This window comes from Micromesistius poutassou (assembly GCF_964030765.1).
Source record: "Micromesistius poutassou genome assembly, chromosome: 13".
In the NCBI taxonomy this organism is placed as follows: domain Eukaryota; kingdom Metazoa; phylum Chordata; class Actinopteri; order Gadiformes; family Gadidae; genus Micromesistius; species Micromesistius poutassou.
Window position 1 is genome coordinate 12,289,954 of NC_140283.1, and position 10,052 is coordinate 12,300,005.

The 10,052-nt window shown below is 43.6% G+C and overlaps 1 protein-coding gene across 1 annotated transcript in view; it reads left to right on the forward strand.

Moving 5' to 3' along the window:
* The first annotated feature begins 9,310 nt into the window (after positions 1–9,310).
* The window catches only part of LOC311357688 (tyrosine-protein phosphatase non-receptor type 5-like), a 14,669-nt gene continuing 13,927 nt past the window's right edge, over positions 9,311–10,052 (forward strand). The window contains exon 1 of the mRNA XM_084477716.1: positions 9,311–9,430. The gene's annotated coding sequence lies outside the window, so the exon portion shown is untranslated. The remainder of the gene's footprint in view (positions 9,431–10,052) is intronic.

Consider the following 10,052-nt stretch of genomic DNA (forward strand, 5'->3'; position numbering starts at 1 on the left):
TTCACAATACAGACTAGATTACTACTATACCACTAATACCAAGGAGAAGAGGAAGAGGAACAACAAGAACAAGAAGAAGAAGAAGAATAACAACAATGAGTCCATGAATATAAATATATCTGTTACTACTTTACTACTTTATTACAACTTATTTATGTTATTTAATAATGACATTTAACTGTTATTATGTGCGTGTGTTTTTTCTGAAGATGAATTTTAGGTTCAGGTTGAGTCCCAATCGTTGAAAACAATTGGGAATCAGAGACCATAAACTCTTCTCTGTGATCAGATAGCTGTGATGTATACTTAAATAATGGATTTATTGGAAAACTGTAAGGCCTCTAACAGCCCTGTGCAGGAAGATGAACGCTGTTTCATTCTATATCCCAGACAACCTGTCTGCTTTTTCAGAATGATTTTCATAATCTGCATCTGCGGCTAGGAGTATACAGCTCTTATCTGATGTTTGGGGAAGTTGGACGACAATAGTATGAGCAATTTTAAAAACTTATTTCCCCCTCTCGACAAACATTCTATTGACAAACCAACAAGAAGTTGAGATTAATGACATACCTGTTGAGGGGTTGTATCTGCTTTTAAAGCTTCTGCTTTTAACATAGCCTTGTTCACTTCTTAATGACCTGGTTCTCTTCCTGCAACCTGTCAGTGTCTGAAATGTTTGAGAGGTCAATGAAGAGAAAGCATTAGCTATCATTTTCATTAAACCTTTACAATGAACCGGTCTTTCAACATCACCACCACCCTTTTGTCTGGAGGAGCCTGATAGAAGTAACAATGTCAATGTTCCGTGGCTCCTAGGTGGCTGCCACACTCCACCTAGGTGACTTCTATCAGGCTCCTCCAGACAAAAGGAGGCGGGGTGGTGATGTTGAAAGACCGGTTTATTGTAAAGGTTTAATGAAAATTATACATGGTGCTCCATGTTGCCATCTAGGAGAACTCCCTGAGTGTGTGTGGAGATGGCTTGTTAACCTGTGCACATCAATGACTCAATGTGCAACAGGTGTGCATCCACACACACTTCCCACAATAATATAATCAGGATTTAAGGGTGGACAATTTCAGTGAAGCCTCAAGAGTGACATTGAAGCATTGCTCTTTTTGTATTAAATGAAATGGGACGACCCTTCAAAAAAAAAAAGCATATAGTGGAACACTGTGTTCCTGCAGGAGAGGTTGGAGCCAGGAAAGGGTCTCATGGGGTCTCATTGCAGAGGGGAAGGCCTCAGCTCCCTTGATGCTCTGTTCCTGGCAGAAGAGTTGTCTTCAGGGACATTGAGGTTGCCATCTCTCAGGGCCTGATATCCCACCATGTATATGTGTGTGTATATGTGTGTGTGTGTATATATATATATATATATATATATATACACACACACACACACACACACACACAGTATATATAGTGTTATTTACCCAGCTGAATGTTGCCTGACTTCTATCCTACAGTTGTCAGTATTTTTTTTTTAATCAGAATAATATATAGCAATATTTTCCAGAATATACACCAAATGAAGTTGGATCAATTGCAGAGGTACATTATGGTAACATAAACAATGCATTTGTCATTGATTATGAGATGGAACATCTATACAATACACTGACAGCCCTTCTACACTCAGTCTAGATGACATGTGGCGAGTTAGAGGTTGAGATCGAGAGAAACAAGCAAGACCGAGAGATGGAGATATTGAACGAGAAGGGGGGTATTTTGAAGCGTGTGTGGGATTTGTGCTGCGGTCATGCCATGACAAAAAGTACAGTGTTTTGGTAGCTAATCAACGGGATGCTTTGCATTTGACGATTTTGCATACCAGACTTTTCATATCATACACAATGCATCCATAAATGCCTGATTCTTTACGTCACATTATTTCTAACGTTTTTGCAACATAATGCAAGTAAATAAGTAGATTTGTTCTGTTCTCCTATGTCATCTCCATCAACCAAGAGGATGTTGAGGATCTTCAGCGGGAGTGCAAGGAGAACGTCAAGCAGCTCCAGGAGGAGGTGGGCTAGAAGCTTGAGGAACGCCACGACTTCCCTATTCCACCCGAGACTGAAGAAAAGCACCTCAGGCCCAAGGCAGCTTCTTCACCTGTTTCCTTCAAGTGAAGAATCACTTTGTTAAGCTGGACCTTAAAATAGAGAAGAAAATAATGTAGGATCTTGGGAAAGAGGTGGGTGACAGGTTTACAATTTACAGGAGAAGAATTGCGAAGGAAATAAAGCCTGCCATCCTAAAGGCTGGCCAGCTGCAATAATAGACGGTAGAGAAACTGGAAGAGAAGGAAGTGGATTAAGGCGGAGGAGGAAAAGGAAATAGTCCTACTGAAGAACCTGGAAAAAGAGATAGAGGAGAAAAGTATGAAAGTGAAGGCCAGGATAGAAGAGGGAAAAAAGAAAGCTAAAGAAGATGCCGCTTGGATGGAGGAGAAGGAAGTGAAGATGGTGGAGCGAGCGATGAAGAAGTAAAAAGAAAGGAGGGGGAAAAAAAGCAGGAATTAAGAGAAACAGCAAGTGGAGAAAGGAGAAACTGAGCACAAGGAAGGGAAGGAAATGGACCTCAAAAGAAAGACTTTAAGCTAAAAAAGCTGAAGGAAGAGAAGGAAAGAGGCCACGAGGCGGGACAAGGAAGGGGAAGAACAGGAACGTTTGGCCAAGATGGAGGAAAAGAGAAAATAAAAGAATTGAACAGGGGGCAAAATAATCAGGGGAAGGAGTGCAAACGAGATTGGAGGAAGAAAAATAGTGAGAGTGAAGAGGAGAAGATGACCAAATTACAAACTGGACAGAGAAAAGGAATGTAGAAAAATACACAATGCAAAAGACAAAAACAAACCGAACAATAAATAAACATAAAATAAAGCAATGGTTCCAAAAATACAAATTAACATTTGCAAAGAATAAAAAAGAAAAGCAATTTTCTAGCTGAAATACAGCACTACTGTAGGGTGTAATTAGCGGCCTCACATCAAGCCACCTCTTCCTTACCTTCCCAAACAAACAATGCGACACCCCTTAAATAGGCCACCTAATTAGTCACAGGTGGACCAATCAAGGCCCATTAGGCCATACCATGTGTCAGGGGGGGACCATTTCAAACATAGCACTCAAACCGTCCTGTCGCTAGAAGTGAGAAAGGTTCCACTTTCTCACTTTTCCTCCTCCCTCTGAAATCTCGGCACCAGGGTGGCAAGACAAAAAGAGCCTCTAACACCATTGCTGGTGGACAAACTCCAACAGTTCGTGAGGGCCGGACAGACTGACAGTTCTTGAGGGGCGGACAGACTCCAACAGTTCATGACAGGTGGACAGACTCCTCGTCTCTGGCGGCGGCCTCGTCTCTGGCAGTTCTTCCACCTTCTACTGTTGTAGACATGCTCCTCCTCCCTCTGACCGACGTAGCGCTCAACTCGATCTCTGTCGCCGTCGTTGTCCGGGTAGTTGTTCCTCCCTTGGCCCTCTCGTCGCTCCAGCCTCTCCGATGGCGTCACATCCCACCACATGTGGAAATGAACCTCTGGGCTCACTCCACTCACTCACTCAGGATGTGGTCAACTGGATTGGAAAGTGAGACGAGGGCAATTCCAAAAATAAGTTTTATTCACTTCCCAAAAACAAACCTAACAATAAATAAACATAAAATAAATCAATGTTTCCAAAAATACAAATTAACATTGGCAAAGAATAAAAGAAAAGCTGTTACCAATTGTCTAGCTGAAATACAGCACTATTTAGCCTAAGAGGAGGGTGTAAGTAGCAACCTCACATCAAGCCACCTCTTCCTTACCCTCCCGAAGAAACAATGCGACACCCCTTAAATAGGCCACCTAATTAGTCACAGGTGGACCAATCAAGGCCCATTAGGCCATACCATGTGTCAGGGGGGACCATTTCAAACATAGCAATCAAACCGTCCTGTCTGGAAGTGAGAAAGGTTTCACTTTCTCACAGGAAGACAGAAGAGCTAGAAAGAATGGTATTTTCTCCTCATCATCTGCAGTGGCCGTGGCAAGGCTTTGCTACCAGTAGTCTTACTTGGCCTGTTTGTGATGTGCCCTTCTATGTTTATAAAAAAATGTCTCTTCTCTATGGGTACAGTATATGATCTCGAAGCCCTACTGAACATCCAGACATATGTTCATGAACTGTGGAACTGTCACCCGGGAGGATGTGGGATAACCCCCCTCAGTGACAGATAGCCACACAACATTGATTCCTCATTGATTGAACATTGAATCATCGTCTGAGGTGCGGGACGAGACCTCTACTCACTGAGGTCGTCCCCCCCCCCCCACCACACTACCCACCACCCCCCCGGGGTTATCCAACATGATAGATATTTTCGGAATGTTGAGTGAAGGGCAATTTCCACCAGAACCGTCACGGAAGCGGCACGGCAATAAAAACGTTTGCCGAAGACATTAGAAACCATTATAGTCAATGTAGGCTATGTCATGTACGGTAATTGAAATGTGCCTGCGCATATACTGTGGCATATACGTTAAGACAGCAGTGATAGGAATGCCACGAGATACACTGGATGTATGTACCGCAACGAGTTCGAAGTAAAAGCCTTTCCACGATAAACGCCTCAGGAGCAATTCTTGACAGGCTATTAGGCCGCAAGGTGAACCACGAAAAGTATTTTAGAAAAGGAATTCCGCTCCGCAGGCGTGCATCTACATAATCTTTAGTTCATAAAAAAGAACAGCTCATGCTAAGCTACCAAAAAAAAGTTTGTCGCTGATTTTCCAGTCGATTGTCCGTGCGTCTATGTTTTATGCAGAACTAGTTTCTTCAGAGCGTAATACGACTTTGGTCGCGAGTGGTGCCACGGTTCGACACGTGATCGTGCTAAACCAATAAGGTAGCTGCTTTTTGTCAACAGAATTGCAACATGGCGGCCACAACGGTTAGATTCAACGTTACCGATACCGGGCCAAATGGATTCTAAACAGTGCTGTGTGTTTGTTTTATGTCATGTTTCTTTCATATGACTAAGACCTCATTAAGTCTGAGGTATTCTGTGTTTTGTTTTTACTATTTATGCGCTTTGGGTTGTACCCTGTACTTACTTGACTGTATACATAGCTGTGTCCAAGAAGAACAATGAGTATATAATATAATAATATATATAATAATAAATAATAATATAATATAATATAATATATTCCACTGGATACGGCAGCGGCACGGCACGAAACCGTCACAAAACCGGCACTACTTTTTTTGAAAGTTGCCGGTTCGCAGCCGTGTCTCAGAACACTTCTACAGCCATTCAGTTTGCATTTTCTCATGAATATTCATGAGCTCACATCGACCCCTATGCCCCTATGCACTAACCGTAATATTATACAGTCTATCTATGGTATCAATAGCAAATCAGTGTCACCTTGCTAATGGTTGAATACTACACCAATAACGATGTAGGATTTGCTACAGACTCACAGATGGCATTACTTATTTTAATCTAAAAGCCTACCCGTTTTGAAAACAGTCAAACACACTACGCTTCGAATTCACCCAAGGCTGAATTAAAAGCAGGCCTAGATGTTTTTCTAAATGTTGGTCATCAACAAGGTTGTAAAGTAGTAACTTCGGGCACATCTGTCAAAATAAATGTTTGTTTTTTTCCGACGTGTTTATGATCTTTATTTATTAATTGCGCCACGGCCGAACTGACGCTGATATTCTCTGATATTATGTAAGCATAAGCACCATGGAAACAACTGCTGTCAAAAGACGCTGATCCATTTTCACTGTTGCTCTAATTCTACAATTGTCTCGTGCTGGATGACGTAGCCTCCACGGCCCTGCAGCGTGCAATTATCGGACAAGATTGTCCTATAGTGTGTGGTGTTCCATCTTGTGTTCGAATCTCATTTATTTGTATTTACGATCGGAGAGCAACAAATCGGCTGAGATTCTCTTTATGTGTGTGGTGTACATCCGACTCAAAAATCGCATAAGATTAAAAAATCTTGTAGTGTGGGGCAGCCTTTAGAGATGGTCAATAAATACATCAATTCATTTATTTCTGACTCTTTGGCTTACAGTGATTTTGTCCGAAATGAGACACTAAAAGAATGGACTTATTTTCTCTAGATGTGCCCTGGGTATGTTTAAGTTAACTGCATCGATCTAGTAAAATGGGATTGGGGACTGGGACTACTAGAATAGTTAGAATAAACTAGTAGTTTTTTCCGCTGCCTGTTAACCATGTCATTGGTATGAAAAGGCCTAATACTATCAGGTAAAGCCAACTTTAGATGCTAAATGAAAACAATCATGTTTCTGATTTATGTGGCCACCACTATGTGAATTATGGTCCCAGCCTGGCCACCCCTATAAAATTATTCTGGCTCCGCCACTGCCCTGTGGCCCCTCTCCCACTCTCTCTATCTCATCTCTCTCTCTATATATATATATGTATATGTGTGTATTTATTTCTGATATAATTGTCTGATTTCCCATGGCTGGTTCTGGGAAGAACAGACTGATTGATTGATATTGTCTGTCTACACCACCTGACCAATACAAACCCGACTATCATCATCATGAGGTTGTAACTCGTTTCAATGCAGATGCTGTGCGCGGCACCTGCTTATACCCTTCTCTTCCAGCAGGGGGGGGGGGGGGAGTTGCATTGAATTTCTGCTCATTCTTTCATTGAGATGGATGGGTTGCTATTTAACAAAATTCTCCGAAGAGGTGAAGGTGAAGAGGTGATTAATTGTTTTAGTAGGCCTATATAGCCTACTACACGTGAACACTCCAAAAGTAAACAAGATAACACTTTTTGCCGGGATTTATTTGTTTTTATTAGCGGTTTATTTGTTTTTATTAGCGTGATGAGACGACGCGGACATTTTGCGATGAAAACAATATCCCGAGTTTGAGATCTCAATCATGGGATATTGCCCAATATCCCGAGATAGCGAACCGATCAAATCTTGTGCCATCTTAGGAGGTTCACGTGTAGCAAACACGTAGACCCACCCACCCACACAAACACACAAACACCCACACCCCTACACACACACACACACACACACACACACACACACACACACACACACACACACACACACACACACACACACACACACAGTACGCACAAGTACGCACAAAATCGATTAAAATAAATAAATAAATAAATATATATATATATATATATATATATATATATATATATATATAAAATATCTACAACAAAAATATATTTTCAATTAAAAGTTTTAAAATAGATCCATGTGACCTTGTTTCTTAAGAATGGACTATGTAGTATAAATTATGACCAATAGAGGTCACTGTGTTATTCTTTCATTGCGCCATTTTTGTAATAAAACAATTGTTGAGTGGTGAATTGAATGTAATGACTCACTCACTTTACTCAACATTAACCTTGTCATCGATATTTTAATATAATTTTCCATAGATATTTGAATAATATAATTTTATTAATTATGCTTCATTGTAATGTCATATATATATATATTTACATACATATGTTTTCTATTCTTCCACATTGAAGCAATCGGCCAATTCAGTTCTTAAATACACACCTTTCCTCAAGTGAACGTTGAGAGCGCAGTATAAACTGCACACTGGTGGTGATGTAACGGTACAAACACGGGCACACTCCATCACCCAAGGCCGCTGGATACAACCTTTCTCTAGTATTATCAACTGTGTGCGTCTCTGTTCAAACCAACTGTAAACAACCTTACAAATGAGGTCAGCCCAGGGATGCGGCTGATTGGCTGAGTGTCATCCCAACTGTTGAAACGGCCATGTTAGCATGTATGGGATAATGCATGTATGGGATAATGCATGTATGGGAAAGAAGGTTAATTCGGCTGATTGAATGGCAGACAGAGAAGGTTGTGTGGGAGTGATATATATATATATATATGTATATATACATATATATATATACATATAAATATAGAGAGAGGGAGAGAGAGAGAGAGAGACATATATACGTTAGTGTGTGTGTGTCTCTCTCTCTGCGCCATGTCCTGTGATGTTTGTATCCCTCAGTGTTTGATGAGACGCTGGTCACTTCCTCCAGTGGACAGGAAGAGGAGACCATATGGCGAGGCGGGAGGGGGGTGAGCTAGAAAGATAAGAGAGGGAGGGGGGAGGTGAACGGGAGAGAGAGAGAGAGAGAGAGAAAGGGGGGGAGGGGACAATGCAGCGAAGAGGTTTGGTAGAGTGACAGGAGGATAGAGGTGGAGACTTGGGTAGGATAAAAGATGGACGGATGTAAAAGGCGCGAGCAGATAGAGAGAGAGGGAGAGAGAGAGAGAGAGAGAGCGAGAGAGAGAGAGAGAGCGTAAAGGGTGATAAGCGAAGGGCAGGGGAGACTGAAGTGTTGGGTGAGACCGAGGTGTGTAGAGGCTAAAGCGAGAGTGAGGGAGAGAGAGAGAGAGGTATAGATGGGTGAGGAAGAGCTTTAGAGGCGGGTGGTGGAGTCCTCTGTGGGTGTGTGTTTGGGGGGGGGGGGGGGTCATGTGTTATGATCCAATCCTTACCTTTTTCCGCTTTTTTTGCTTCATATATGTTTCTCTCTGCTCTCTGTGTTTTTCTCTCTATTCCATCTTGTGACACACACACACACACACACACACAGACACACACACACAGACGCACACACACACACAGACATGCACACACATGCACACAAACTTAAGCACATGCAAACGCAAACACACAGCACACATGCACAGATTCCCTCTCCCGCACCTTCCCTCATCCTCCCTCCCTTTCTCTCTCTCTCTCTCTCTCTCTCTCTCTCTCGCTCTCTCTTTCCCTCTCTCGCGCTCTCTCTCTACCCCTCGTTCAAGCTCTTGTTGCCAAGGCGACCGAACAGCCTCTTGCTGCATACACGGAGAGGAGGCTGATGCCTGTGGATCGACATCACCTCCAGGAAACAAACAAAAGAAACCCCGTCGCACTTTCATTCCACGCTCACTTGCTTCTTCTCTCACTCCCTTTTCTCTTCTCTCTCTCTCTCACACACACACACACACACACACGCATACACAGACACACACACACACACACACACACACACACACACACACACACACTCATCCCCTTCTCCTCGCATCTCAGTAGCAGACACACCATTGCCTGCCTTTCTCGTGTCTCTCTCGTTCTCAGTCTCTCTCTTCCGTCTTCCCCTCTCTCTCTCTCTCTCTCTCTCTCTCTCTCTCTCTCGCTCCCTCTCTGGCGCTCGCTCGCCCTCTCTCTCCCTCCCTGGTGGACTTGGTGCCGTTGGAGGCTAATGAAGGGATTGGCCGAGGCTTGTGTTGGAGCTTAAGGATCAGGAGGTGGCGGCGGCGGCGGCGGTGGGCGAGCAGATGGCGATGTGAGGAGGAGTTGACCGTCGGTCCAGGTGAGCGGACTTATCTTTAACCAGCCTTCATGCTCAGGACGGGGCGCACGCCCTGCCCCGCCTCTCCTCCTGCCTGTCTCTCTCTCTCTCTCTTGCTCTCTCTCTCGCTCTCTCTCTCTCTCTCTCTCTCTCTCTCTCTCTCTCTCCATCGCTCCATTGCTCCCTCTGTCGCTCTCGCTATCTCTCTCACTCCTAGTCTCTCTCCATCTATCTCCCTCTGTCTCTCTGTCTCTCTCTCTCTCTCTCTCTTTCTCTCCGTCTCTCTGTCTCTCTCCCTCTCCCTCTGTCTCTCTGTCTCTCTCCCTCTCCCTCTGTCTCTCTCTCTCTCTCTCTCTCCCTCCCTCCACTCGCACGGCTGTGCGACACAGGGTGAATGCCAATGCTTCAGCCCTGCAGTTGAGCGCTATACTGTGATTTCCTGTCTGACTGGCCGACTGGCTGACTGCCTGCCTGAATGACTGACTGACCGACAGACTGGGTCAAGGTAAGGAGCAGTCGGTGCATGGGAATTACAGTGTGTGTTATTGTACGGCGTTCCTTACTCGTAATCCATGTGTCGGTACTGGTAGGAACCGTGGAATAAGAGCACAGCGTGTGTGTGTGAGAGTGTCTTTTTGCATCA